At 42.0% G+C, this 14,840-nt stretch overlaps 1 protein-coding gene across 2 annotated transcripts in view; it reads right to left on the bottom strand.

Moving 5' to 3' along the window:
- The window catches only part of LOC122791569 (ras-related protein R-Ras2-like), an 856,887-nt gene that overhangs the window by 663,106 nt on the left and 178,941 nt on the right, over positions 1-14,840 (bottom strand). The gene's annotated exons all lie outside the window — the stretch shown is intronic.

Below are 14,840 nucleotides of genomic sequence, written 5' to 3'. Positions count from 1 at the left end.
TGCATCTGCAGTCCTAACAAATGGGTTGTCCTGTCGTCAGGCAGCCCTTCGGTCGGCCGGATTCCAAAGTCTGGGTCTGGCCTCGGCTGGTGTCGCACTTCACCCGACGTCATCTCTGCTGGTCTTCGGGTATAAAGGCATCAGCCGACGCCATTTTCCTCAGTCTTTCTTGCCGCGTGGCGCCCGAAGCAGAAGCTGTTCGCAAGTGCCGGTCGGTCAGATCCAGAGATTACTACTACCGAATACTACTTCGAAGACTTCTAAAAGCTAAGTACCCGTTGGGGACTCTTTCTTGCCTCAGCCGATGTCAGAAAAAGTGAATAACTGTTTAACTTGTGGGAAACAAATACCTCATAAAGATTTCCACTCTTACTGCTTACCTTGTTTAGGCCCAGACCACGACGTAGCAGCCTGTTTAGCCTGTGCTTCCTTCAACCGACGAACGCTTAGGCGTCGGTCGGAGTTTGCTGAACAGTTTTTCGGCTCAGATTTTGCGTACATTATGCCGTCGGATCCTCCGACTTCTCAAATTGTTAAGAAACGCAAAGAAAAAGACAGACACTCACGGTCCGCAGTTTCGGCCGAAACCACGGTTAAGCAAACCGCGAGTGTCTCGGTTTCAGCCGAAACCGAGCAAACGGGTCAATCTTCAGCCGAATCCATGACTACTACCGAGGCTCCCGCTACCCTAGTTGAATCGGCCTCTGAAGTTTTGCCTATTAATGTGGTTCCTCTAGAATTATCGGACACCATCCCTTTGGATGTCTCTACCCCAGCACGTGGTGCTGCTAGGCCTCCTGCAGCCATGTCTATAAAGGCCTTTGCCAGGGCTAAAGCAGCCAAATCTGCTAAATCTGTGCCTGTTAAGCCCCCCTCACACAGGCCCAGTTCCAGTTCTCAAATGCTTACTCTGGCAGAGGATCTCATCTCTTTAATAAGGGGATCCCAATCTCACCCAGACAGGGCCTCTCAGCCTCCAGAAAAGAGACCTAGAGCAGAGCCCCCTGAGCCAGTGTCCTCAGATGATTCTTCTGATGATACAGACCATCCAGAGACTCTTTTTTCTACTTATGAAGATTCCGATGCTGAAGAATCTATTCCTTCTGCCTCTCCACCAGAGGAATTTTCCTTTGGGGAAACCTTACATGCCATGAGAGAGCAATTCCAATGGCAGGGACAAGACTTCTCTGATTCAAGAAAAAGGCTTAGGACCTTTCTACATTTACCGCAACATAGGCCCTTAGCTATACCTCCAGTTCTTCCTGTTGTGGATGATGCATTTAATGATGTTTGCACTGCTCCTGATACTTTACCTCCAGCCCCTGCCAAGCCCGATAGGTTTTACAGGGTACCGGACACTCATCACCACCTATACAAGGCTCCCCTTGCAGATCCTGAGACTATCTCCCAGGGGCCTAAGGCAGTAGCTTCGACCTCAGCAAAACCCTCTCCCTTCTGAATGGGAATCCAGGTCCTTAGAGAGATGGGGTAAAAAGTTTACACCTCTGCTACTCTCTCAGCTAGAGCTTTGAACTGTCAGTTTCATATGATCCAATACCAAGAGTTTATGCTTGATCAGTTAACTAAGAAACTGTCCTCTGATGATTCCTTAGATAAGAAATATGTTTTAGAAATGGTGAATAACATTCAGCAGGTTAGTAACCATTCTTTAAAATGTGGCTATGATGCACTGGAGGCTTCATTTAGATCAGCCATGACTGGCACAGTTATAAGAAGGCATGCATGGTTGAAAGAACAGGTCTTGCCGGATCATGTTAAAGCAAAGCTTTTAGATGCTCCTATGGATAAGGTCAGTCTATTTGGTTCTCCTGCCCAGCAAGAAATGAAGAAAATGGAAGAGAAGGCAAAATCTGTACAAACAGTTAAAGATTTCTTACAGGTTCAGCCCCCAAGGTTTAGCAGGAACTGGCCTTCCAAAAATTGGTCCTTTCCAGACTCCTCTAAATCTCAGAGAGGCAGGAATAGACGTTCCAGAGGCAGAAATCAATCCAGAGGAGGTGCCTACAGAGGACGCCAGTGGCAAGGCAATAACCAACGAGGCACGGATACAACCACTACCACTGCAACAGGACAATCACAGTGACTTGGCTCTGACACCGCCTACCAGGGAACAAATAACAGCACCCTTAGGCGGAAAGTTAGCCTTATTTTCAAAAAATTGGCACTATATCACAACAGACAAGTGGATTTTACAAACTATAGACCAAGGCTACAGGTTTCATTTCCACACCTTACCAGTAAAAAGAGGAATGCCAAACCTACCTCCAAATCAAAAAACAGAAGCTCTAAAACAGATAGCTCAATTAACAAAGATGAGAGCTGTGGAAAGGGTACCACCTACAGAACAGGGCAAAGGATTCTACTCCAGACTCTTCCTAGTACCAAGAAAAGAGAAAAGTTGGAGACCTATTCTCGACCTGTCCACCTTAAACACATTCATCTTTGTTCCAAAATTCAAAATGCTGACCCTACAGCAACTTCTTCCCATGCTGGGCAAGGAGTGTTGGCTGGTAACTCTAGATCTCAAGGAGGCATACCTGCACGTCCCCATACGACCAAATTGCAGAAGATACCTCCGATTTCTTGCAGGATCAGAGCATTATCAATTCTCAGCATTGCCCTTTGGCTTATCTACTGTGCCCAGAGTATTCACAAAATGCCTGGCATCAGTAATCGCTCATTGCAGGCTACAGGGAATCCAAATTTATCCATACCTGGACGACTGCCTGATACAAGCGGACAACAAAAGCAAGCTGACAAAAGACTTACAAAGAGTCATTTGCTTACTACAAGCCCTGGGATACACAGTCAATTTAAAAAAGTCAAGACTGATACCATCCCAAACAAGAACATTCTTGGGTGCAGAATTGGACACAGTAAAACAGATGGCATTCCTAACTGCAGAAAAACAAGAACAACTCCCTCTTTACTTCTTGGCATTAACAAAGCAGAACAAACTAACAGCAAGGAAAGTACTGCAGGCCTTGGGCTTCATGGCATCATGCATAATCCTGGTCCCCCATGCCAGACTGCATATGAGAAAGCTACAGTGGTACCTAAAGAATTTATGGTCTCAACACAGGCACAGCTTAGAAACCGAAATACCTCTAATCCCATGCCTGAAACAAGAGTTCCTATGGTAGGCTCAAGCATGCCAGTCAAACCCAGGCTTGCCCTTCCACAACTTTCAAGCAAGCCAAACCATCACAACGGACGCCTCAGACCTAGGTTGGGGGGCACACATGCTGGACAAATGCATACAAGGATTATGGACTCCAGACCAGCTGCACCTGCACATAAATCAAAAAGAAATGCTGGCAGTAAAACTAGCAATCCAGAATTTCAGACCATTCCTCAAAGAAGGCCATTTAATGATAAGGACAGACAACACCACAGTCATGTGGTACATCAACAAACAGGGAGGCACTCATTCATACCCCTATGCCGAATGACTCTGGACCTATGGAATATGGCTCTGAGCTACAACATCCAGTTACAGGCAATATTTGTACCGGAAAAGAAAACATCCTAGCAGACATGTTAAGCAGAACTACCTCGGATGCTCACGAATGGATGCTACACCCGGACATCTTCAAGGCCATCACAAAGAAATGGGGAATGCCACAAATAGACCTATTCGCATCCCCACTCAATCACCAGCTCAAGAAATTCTGCACAAGGACATACCACCCACTTGCATGGAAGGTGGACTCTCTATCCTTCAGTTGGAAAGGCCTGACAGCATATGCATTCCCACCTCTTCCTTTGATGCACAAGGTACTACTGAAAATCAAAGAGGAACGTCCAAGGATAATTCTGATAGCTCCAAATTGGCCAAGACAACACTGGTATCTATTGCTGAGGAGCATGTCTCGGGGGAGAACATGGACACTACCCCTGATGCCTTTGATGTTAACTCAGAACGACTACAACATCATGCATCCAAACCTAAAAACTCTGCAACTGACTGCCTGGAACATTACATAACAGCAACTAACCCAGATTTATCCCAAAGGGTTAAAGACATTATCCTTGAGGCCCGCAGACCTTCAACAAGAAGGAACTATGCAGGAAAATGGAAAAGGTTTGTCATTTGGAGTACTGAAAGAGGAAAAGATGTGTCAAAGATAGATATTGCCAACATCCTGGAGTACTTGGCAGAGCTTCTCCATACAGGCCTGTCCTATTCCTCCATCAAGATACATGCATCAGCTATTTCTGCAGAATACAGCTCGCCTCCCCCTGTCTTCTCACATCCCCTACTCAGGCAGTTCCTCAGAGGAATCAAGAATGTAAAACCTCCTAGGAAACCACCATTACCAGCATGGGACTTGAACTTTGTGCTAGAAAAATTGACACTCCCTCCATTTGAACCAGCAGCAACAGCAGATCTTCAACACCTATCCTGGAAAACTGCTTTCCTACTGGCAATTACTTCAGCAAGAAGGGTTTCGGAACTACAGGCCTTAATGGCAGTACAACCCTTCCTAATCTTCCATCAAGATAGAGTGTCCATGAGAACTAATCCTACATTTATGCCTAAGGTGGTATCCAGAGTGTCTCTAAACCAGGCAATCCACCTACCTACCTTCTTTCCCAATCCACATAACAGGGGGGAAAGACTGCTGCATACCTTGGATGTACATAGACAGTTGCGCTACTACCTGGACAGAACCAAGGGCAATAGAAAAACTGACCAGCTTCTAGTAGCTTATGCAACAGGAAAGGAAGGAAAAGCAATTTCCAAACAGACTATCTCCAAGTGGATAGGAAATTGCATAAGATTCTGTTACTCCTACCATGGAAAGCAAATTCCACAGAACATAAGACCTCACTCTACAAGGGCTACAGCCACTACCACAGCTTTCTTACGAGGAGTGGCTACCAAGGACATTATTGAGGCGGCTACTTGGACCTCCGTGCATACATTTGCCAAGCATTACAACTTACCTCTATACTCTAGATCCCGAGCAGGGTTTGCCACTGCTGTATTGCAAGGGATCCTAACTACACCATAATTCTTCTTCCTCCTCCCCTAGTTTAGCTATGGTATTCTACCCATTTGTTAGGACTGCAGATGCATCCTTGAAGGACATAGTACAGTTTTGTACCTACCATAAATGTAGATGTCCGAACAGGATAGCATCTGCAGTCAGGATTACCCACCCTCCTTCCCCTCTGTGGTACTCCTAGGGTATTTACCCTCCTTATAGCTAGCTAGGGGGGGATCTCTTATGGTGTATTTGTTTGTATATATGTACATACATGCTTATTTTTTGTGTTTGCCTACTATTTTTTTTTGGAAACATTGGCATTTACCCAAAATTTAGTTTTCCAAGAGGGCAACTGGCATCTAGGGCAAGAAACACTGAGGAAAATGGCGTCGGATGATGCCTTTATACCCGAAGACCAGCAGAGATGACGTCGGGAGAAGTGCGACACCAGCCGAGGCCAGACCCAGACTTTGGAATCCGGCTGACCGAAGGGCTGCCTGACGACAGGACAACCCATTTGTTAGGACTGCAGATGCTATCCTATTCGGACATCTACATTTATGGTAGGTACAAAACTGTACTTTCTACTAGAGGCAGCTGGTGAAGTGTTTCTTAGTGTCTGCTGAAAAAACATGCAACACTAACAAAGCTACCATACTACAAAACACACCTGAATTGGCCCATGGGCTCCAAAGCTCAGTAAATTGTGACCACTTTTTCAGAAGCCGAAAGCATATCTTAATTAAACATGGCATTTGTTAGCACATTGCACACTGTTGGTCACAGCTGATCTCTCATTTTTTCTTATCAATACAAAGACTGCCTGCTGTGGAATCCTAGCTGGCTCTCATTAAACCGGACTGTCCCAGTTAAAGATAACGGTTTTCTGGCAGAAAGCTGACAAATATTTTCTATGAAAACGGGGACTTTTTTTTTTTTTTTTTTTTTTTTAAGGGTGCAGCTGTCCAAATAAGGCAGGGCGACTAGTAACCTTAATCATTACACAAAAAGTAGTATAAACACTATATACCTGAAGTCACAAAAATTGGCAATAGCCTAAACCAGGGGTCTGCAACCTTCACTATCAAAAGAGCCATTTTGGCCCCTCTCCCACCAAATAAAATTCATCATAAACCACAAAACCTATTTGACCCCTAGAATGAAGATAACACAGCATACAAAGTTTTATATATAGTTGTTATACTACATATAAAAGAACTAAGTTTATAAGAGCAGTATTTAAAATCTGTCCCTATTTTTGTTCCTTTGTAGGGATTTCTCGATCACTGTGTGTGTGTGTGTGTGTGTGTGTGTGTGTGTGTGTGTGTGTGTGTGTGTGTGTGTGTGTGTGTGTGTGTGTGTGTATGTCATATCTCTTGACCTCTTACAACAAGCAATCTGGACAAAGCCATAAATAATGGGGCACAAAGGCCCAAAAATAGGGACACTTTTTAAATATTGCTCTTACAAACTTAGAAAGTTGACAGTGTAACAGAATTTGCATTAGGATGAATTGAGGGTATGAATTCTGAAGCTCAAATGTCTATTTTTTTCTGACTTCAGCCATCAATGATTTGCCAGAAAACTACAATTTTATGAGAAACAGACCAAAACTACAAGGGCAAAAGTCAGGCCATTCCACGAAACTCTGCACGGTTGAGAAGGTGTGTGTGTGTGTGTGTGTGTGTGTGTGTGTGTGTGTGTGTGTGAAACTGTTATTCTAGCAAGTTTATAAGAGCAACATTTCAAGTCAGTCCCTATTTTTGTTCCTTTATTCCCCATTACATGTGGCTCTGTCCAGATGACGTTGAGAGGTATGGAAACCTTTCAAGAAATACTGCTGCTGGCAGGGGATAGCTTGATCGCTCTCAGTGTGTTTGGAATGCATGGCAACAGAAACTGTGCTATTCCAGCAAGGTTCTAAGTTTATAAGAGCAATATTTTAAGTCCATCGCTCAATCACTCTCAGTGTGTGTGTTTTGTGTGGTAGAGTGGCCATTATTTTTCAAAACTACAGGGAGCCACTGCACAGGGGTGGAAGAGCCACATGTGGCCCTAAACATTGGAAAGGAATGGTACTGCAATAGCGGATGGACCACAACAAATAGGATTTTCTCAGATCTACAGTGTACAGTGGGGGGGGGGGGGGTTGCAGAGGTAGAATTAATTTATTTACATAATAAAGTAACAAAGGACAGGGTTCTGTTGAAAGGGTCACTGACCTCCTTTCAAATTGCATACAGACAAGAGAAAGGGCTAGTCTAAACCATAGTCCACAGTAGCCAAAAAAGGAAATGGCAGACTTACTTTCCCACTTTAGGGCAGCATATTATAACCATTGCTTGTCAATCTTTTTTTGCATACATTCACAGAAGTAATGAGCAATTATTTTATTTTTGAATGTCTTTCTGCTGCTGATCTCTGATGGTTGTAGTTCCCCCTGTGCACCCCATCAAACAATCCACCATTTCATTTCCTCAGTCCCATAAACCATTTGGTCAGAGGTGGAGGGGACAAGGGAATTACAATAAACTAACTGTTATCGATTAAAAAATACTTGCAAAAATAGTTAAGAGCTTTCATCCATTAAAAATTAGAACTTCATCAGAACTTTTTTTTATATTTTGGTGTCGTATGTTATTTCTATTTGTTCTAAAAAACAAAAAGTTATGTCATGAGTCCACACAAATCTGTAACGGGAAAGGAGTTTTAGCATAAACTAAATGCTATTTATTAAAAAAAATACTTGAAAGTCTCTGCCAATATATCCTTACAAGAGTCAGTTACATACAAGATTAAATAATCTGTGAATAATGCAATTTTACCTAAATGCCACACTAGTCTTCTGCTTGTTTGGGAAAATCTCTGATCTTAGCCTCAAAGGGCTGTAAAAACAAAGCAGATAAAGGTGGGGAAAGCAGGCAGCCTTGCTTTTTCCACCTTGTCAGTAACATTTCATTAGAGAGTGAGCCAATTACATTATTGTATGCTTCTGCCAGGTTACAGATTCTCATTATTAAGTCATCCATTTGGGAGTATTAAGTACTTGAACTAGAAAGCCTTGTCAAATGCTTTTTCATCATCTAAGCCTATCAGCATTAAATGGATGTTTCTTAATTTCAGCTGCTGTAATGTCTTGCTAATATTATCAACTGTTTGTATAGTCATGAAGACTTTGTAATCATGATTTGATATGGATCTAGGTCTATAAGCTCCTGAATCTGATGGCTCTATACCATCTTTATGTACAACTGCTACCATATACTTTCGCCAGGAAATTACATCTCCCTGTAATTTAGCATTGAACAAATTATACCATAAATCAGTTTTGGTTCCTCCTAGCTTCCACACTACAGCTAGAATTCCAACCATGCCTGGAGTTTTTCCTGCCTTTTGTTGAATTGTTTGCCTTATTTCTTCCTTTAATATCATGCCAACTAACCTCTGTTTCCTATGCTGTCACCTGTATTATTGTTGCTGTCCTCCAGAAAAAGTTCTGCTTCTTTTTCTATACCCAGGGACCAGTCTTCCTTGATAAACTGCTTGATATAACTGCAAAATCTCAGTGTTTTGGGGAATTTTTTTCCAGGCTTTCCTGGTCTTGGATCCTTAATAAAGGTGTGCTTCTTTCTACCAATTGTTCAGTCTCTGGGCCAAGAGGCCTACATTTTTTAATTCTCAGAGTTTACTTGTTTTAGTGCTACTCTCTTCACTTGGCTAAATTATTTAGGTCTTTTACACGATCTATAGCTCTATTTATAAGCTTCTGAACATTTCCTTAATCACTGTGTCTGTTCTCTTTTACAGCTCTTTAATAGCTTCCAATCCCTTTATTCGGTTTCTGTTGCTAGCAAACCATACTTTCCCTTCCTTACCTCTCACCAGCAGTTGAAGCATAGTCTTCAATGCCTCCCATCTATCCATTATTTGCTCGTCACCAATTTTAATGTTAGTTAACAAGCACTGCAACCTATTCTGAATACATTCCCTAAAGGCATGTTTAACAAATATGAAGAATGGCAATGTTTCAAGCCCTCAATGTCCTTCTCATTACTGAGTTATTACTATTGGAATATGGTCTGATATTACTAGATACGTTTCATGCACGATGACTTCCACTACATGTTCTAGAGGTCTAAGTTCTGTCTAGCCATGACCAGCTTCCATACCATTGAGAGCAATATGTGAATTCTCTGTGGTCACTGTTGTCAGTTTAACTGAATATCCTTAAATATTTCTGTAAATATCTAGCATGCACTGCATTCTGGTGTACTCCCTAAATATCATTCCTGTTACATACCACACTCCAGTCACCTCCAATAATCACAGCCCATTGGTGGAAAGAAACAACCTCTCAATAATGGCTTAATATCAGCTATCTTTGCCTCTGGAGACAAGTGCAAACTTGTGAGTGTGGTTCAGCTGTTCCCCCAATATCATCGGACTGTAACAAATCTTCGCTGTCTTCTTCATCTGAATATTATCCCCCCCTCTGCTGTCTTCATCTGAATATTAGCCCCCTCCCTTTATCAGTATTACTTTCCTTCTGCTTCTGCCTTCACATCTCTGTGTTCAACATCCTTCCATTTCACTACGTTTAATACACTGTTCATGTTCTTGCTTAATCATACTGGTTTCTTGTAAAAGCACTCATTGCCTGTATTCTAGCTTTAAACATATACACCACTCCCATTAACAAACTCAAAACCTTATCTACGGAAATGAACTACATATGAACACTGGTACGCTTCAACCCCACACCTAATTTTAATGGAGTACCTAACTCAATACTGGTAACACAAACAGTCTTCTCCTGCATCTCTGTCCATGCTGTCATTTCCTGACACCCTCCTCCAAGAACATTTAACATTAATTCGAAAAGTACATAAAAGGTATTCATCCAGCCATGCATCCACAACCCCTTTTCCCCATATCGGCCATAGCTGTTAATGTACTTATGAAGCCCCTGGCTTCTCCCTCTGTTTGTATTCATGTCTGTTAGACTTAAAAAAGACTTACTATAATTCCAATATTCCTCACATCAGTGACTATTCAAATAATTTGCTGGACTATATTCTGTCTTGGGTAATTTAAAAAGCAGTAACGTAGCCACTGTCTTGGGTAATTTAAAAAGCAGTAACGTAGCCACTTCCTTCAGAGTTTCATTCCTAATATGGTTTCCTTTAACAACCTGACTGATGGCTTCTCATCCAATTACATTAATCGCCTAGTAAATGTAACAAATTACATACAACAGTATGGAGTAAACAAATATAAACAAACAAACAAACAAATAAATAAATAAATAGTGATTTTCCTCCCCTTCCACTTTCAAATGCTTCTTCTTTCAGCTTTTTACGGTTAGGGGTCGCCACAGTGGATCACCTGTCTGCTCATGATTGGCAGTGAAGTTTTACGGTGTCCAGTTGCCAGCCCAACGTCCAAGCTTCCAAAGAAGGCACACACTTAAGCCTAGGGCCAATTCAGAGTGTCCAATCCACCTACAGCATGTCTTTGGGATGTGGAAGGAAACTGGAGCACCTGGAGGAAACCCATGTGACCACAGGGAGGGCGTGCAGAATCCGCACAGAAGGCACCCCAGCCAAGGATCGAACCAGAGAACCTCTTGCTGTAAGGTGGCAATGCTAACCGCTGCACCACTATGGCTTCCCACAACACTAACTTTATCGAAGAGGAAAGTGTGACATCCCCACTCTGGGCCAGTAGTCAAGGAGCCTGAATCTTCACCACTGACACTGGAGAGGGACATTCACTTCCAAATGAAATGGATACACTCCATTTCCAGATGCAGTCCTCTATGCATCAAGCACAATTTCCCTTAAGAGCATACAGGGAACACACCCAGCCTGGGGTTTGGGTTTCTTTCTCTGTCTCCCCCCAGGTCCCAAGTAAGGCTCCCCAGTGGCACAGTTGCAGAGTTAAGTCTTCAGCCAAGTGCCCAAGCCAAAGTCCTGCACCACTCTCTCTGTGAAACCAGTGCTTTGTGTCCTTGCACTCCTCTAACTAGCTGACATGCACATGCCCAGACCACTCATCTTTTTTCCTAGAGCCCTCTGATATAGCACCTACAGCTACTATGAATAAGGCATTAGCCACATCCTCTGCAGCTGTTGGGGTCCCTTCAATGCTCAATGGAAAATCCCTCTTGTTGGCCCTGGGACAGGGAACAGGGGAGGCCTCCCTGTTGTGTCAGAATGCTGTGCCCATCACTGGGGAAGCAGTGGCGGTCATTTGTAACATGGTTGTTCTCATTTTTCCTGTCAGAAAGAAACAGAAAACCAAGGATGTAGCTGCTACTTCTCAAATTTCTTTGGATATCAGTAGTTTACTGGGACTGGATCAGAGTTAGATTCAGGCTATTGATCCTTCTTGTAAAATAGTTTGTTAAAAGAAAGAGGGATAACTCCTTTCCTGAAGAGATTCAAGATTTTGACTCTGAACAGGAAGATGCAGAGATGGATTCAGAGTTTTATTTTCCTCAGATTTCCGATTCAGATTCAGAGGAGGGCTCTCCTGATTCTCCCTGTGGGGAATTCTCTTTCTCGGAGACTATTGGTAGAATATCCTAGTGTTTTCAGTAGGAAGAGAACATTACTGAGAAAATTACTACGAGTTGTTACAGGATATTCCAGAACCTGCCCCCATTCCTTCGGTCTGCTTTAAATGATGAGTGTCTTACTGCTTGCCATTTTCCCTGATAGTCAGCCAGCTGTCTCTAAAAAGGCAGACAGGGTTAAAAAGTTTTTATATACTATTATCAAACCTGACCCAGCAACTTAGTTGACTCCTCTGGTGCGAAGTACCTAGTTAATTTCAATCCTACTCTTTCTAAAAGGATGGAAAATTATTGATAGGTATGGGGGGAAAAGAAGTGTATACTTCCACTTGAATTTCCGAATTTTAAATTAAAGTCTATTCTGACATACTGTGAAAGCATGAAGACTGTTCAGCTTCTTGTGAAGAAAAATCTCCTTTAAATAACTTAGTGTCTTCTATTGCACAGGTCACTACTTATTGTTTGCAGTGTGTTTATATGTCTTCCAGGGCTATGTTCACTGGTACTTTTTAAGGAGGGTTGATGGCTGTATTCCTGGAACCTTCCAGATGATGTTAAGAGATTTTAAATTCCTCCTTGGATACAGATTTACTGTTTGGTGCCTCTTCTACAGAGGTGATCAAAAAGTGTGATAAAAGGGGTAAGCTGATCCAGGATAATCTCCAAGATCTTTCATCTGTCCTTTTCCAAATTGCCCAAGGGATTTTCTTTTTTCTCATCCAACTTCCACAAACAGAATAAATAGTCTCAACAGAATTCAGATAAACGGACATTTAAGAAGTGACAAGTAGGTTCTAAAAAATGTCTCAAACCTCCAAACACCAAGGACAAGTCCTAATGACTGTTGAAAGGACCTTGTGTCCCCCTCACAGTACGGTCCTATTCCTCTACCAGAAAGTCTGAATCTTTCTTTTTCTGTTTGGAAAAAGACTGTTTCAGACAAACAGGTACTAAAAAATCATTCATTAGGGTAAAAGATGGCAGTGTTAGGAAATTCTTCCTTTCCATGGAGTTATTCATCATCCTGCAGATCAGACTGTTTTGTTTGTGCCTATTCTCCATTACATGCTGTCTCAAGGAGTGATAGAACCAGTTCCTCCTTCCCTGGTGGGGAAGGGATTTTATTCATGGATGTTACTAGTCTGAAAGAAAGAAATCCCTTGGAGACCAGTTCAGGGAAGTAAATAGTGTGGGAAGAAATAGTCAGGGAGTTATGGCTAGGCTTGTACAGGACCCTAGGGTCGATAGCCTAGTACCAACCTATGAACCTATGGCTCTTTCTTTCCTAAACCTGTTTGTGCAAGTACCCACATTCAGAACTATGTCACTTCATAACCTGTTGCCTCTTCCTTTTTTAAGTTTCCTGGTAACACTAGACTTAAGAGGCTCATCACATTCCTATTCATCCAGACTTCAGGCATTTCTTGAGATTTTGTGTATCTGGATCATATTATCTAGTTCTCTGTCTTACCCTTTGGACTAATTCACAAAGTGTCTAGCTCCAGTTAAAGCTCATTGCAGGCTACAGAGTATCCACATTTTTCTGTATTTAGGTGACTTGCTTATCTTTGCATAGTCATTCAGAACGTCAGGAATCGGTCTTTCTTGGGTGAGAGATCTCTTGCACAAGCTGGGATTCCAAGAGAACATTCAAAAGTCTTTCTTGACTCCCTCACACAGGATTGTGTTCCTGGGATGCCAACTAGACACCTCAGCCCAAAGAGCTGTTCTTCCACAGGAAAAAAAATAGATCTTTATTTAGATCTATTTCTAAGTTTTTCCATTCATACTTCACAGTGAGGGAATACCTCAGGATTTAGTGTTTCATGGCACCTATGATTCTCACAATACCCTTGGCAAGACTCCACATAAGATACAGTTGTATATGAAATCTCTTTGGTTGCAGCATCAACGCCCTTTATCTTTTCAGATCCCAGTGCTGCGTTTTGTCAGAACAGAAATCCCTTTTGGAAGACAACAGATATCCTTAAAACAAGGTCTCTCTTTCTCTCTCCCTGCTCCAAAGCAGTCTGTCAACACAGATACTTCAGAATTTCATGGGGAGCAGTTTCATGAGAGATAAAAGTGCAGATGGTGTGGGACACCAAGGACATATGCAAGTACATAAATATCAAGTAGATGCTTGACCTGATCAAGGCACTCAATTCTCATATACATCTATGGTCCATCGGGGACCTTTCCAGGTGGTTACAGACAATACCACAATGATGCCGTACATCAACTATCAAGGAGGAACCAGGTCATACCCCCTTTACAGACCAGCCATTTTAGCTTGGGATATAGCTTCATAGCACAGTCTCACTCTACAGGCATCCTACATTCCAACAGAGCAAAACTATGTGGCACACAAACTGATCAGGACATACCCTCACGAATAGAAACTAGATCCGGAAGTCTTCCAAGATTTGATTCATCAGTGTGGAGTTTCACGAGTAGACCTCTTGTCTCCTCTCTGAAGAATCAACTGGCAAAATTCTGTTCCAGGACTTCATGCAAGAAGCCCTGGAAGACAGATGCCTTTTCTTTTCTATGGATATGCCTTTCTATCCTTCTATGGATATGCCTTTCTATCCTTTCCACCAATATCCAAGTGCATCTAAAGATTCAGACAGAATCCCTGAAGATCATTGTGCTGACTTTCTTCTGGCCCAGGCAAACGTGGTTCTTTAGAAACAAAAAAGAAACTTGCTGCGGGTTAAACCAAGGTGCAAGAAAATAAGTAAAAATATAAACACAATGCACCAAGGTAACACACAATAACGTTTAATAAAAACAAAAAATAAAAACAGAGGTGAGCACTTTTGCAACAATGGTTGCTTCATCAGACAAAGATCAAGTGAATAGCACTGCTTAAATAGGTAAAACACCAATTATCTCAGATTAATGATGTCATACACCAAAGGTTATTTAGAGAGACAGTTACAGCATGAGCATAGCAATGGTATAAATAAAATATAAAATGCTGTATGAATACTGCATAAAATACATTTTCATATGCGTAAAATGTAATATAATAAAAATAACAATGAAAATGATAACAATAGTAATAAAAATTGTCAATGTTTAAGACGTCTAGCTTTCAGGAATGGAATCAAAGAGGTGGTACCATTGAGGCCTGGATATCTTTCTGCATTAAGTTTCAGTATCCATTTCTGTTCATGGCTCACTGACATTTTCTATATCTCCACCTCTCAGATTTCTATATATGTGTTGCAAGACAAAAAATT

The sequence above is a fragment of the Protopterus annectens genome, chromosome 17.part0 (assembly GCF_019279795.1).
Source record: "Protopterus annectens isolate FY-2018-M chromosome 17.part0, PAN1.0, whole genome shotgun sequence".
In the NCBI taxonomy this organism is placed as follows: domain Eukaryota; kingdom Metazoa; phylum Chordata; order Ceratodontiformes; family Protopteridae; genus Protopterus; species Protopterus annectens.
This window is presented reverse-complemented; position numbering and strand designations above follow the sequence as displayed.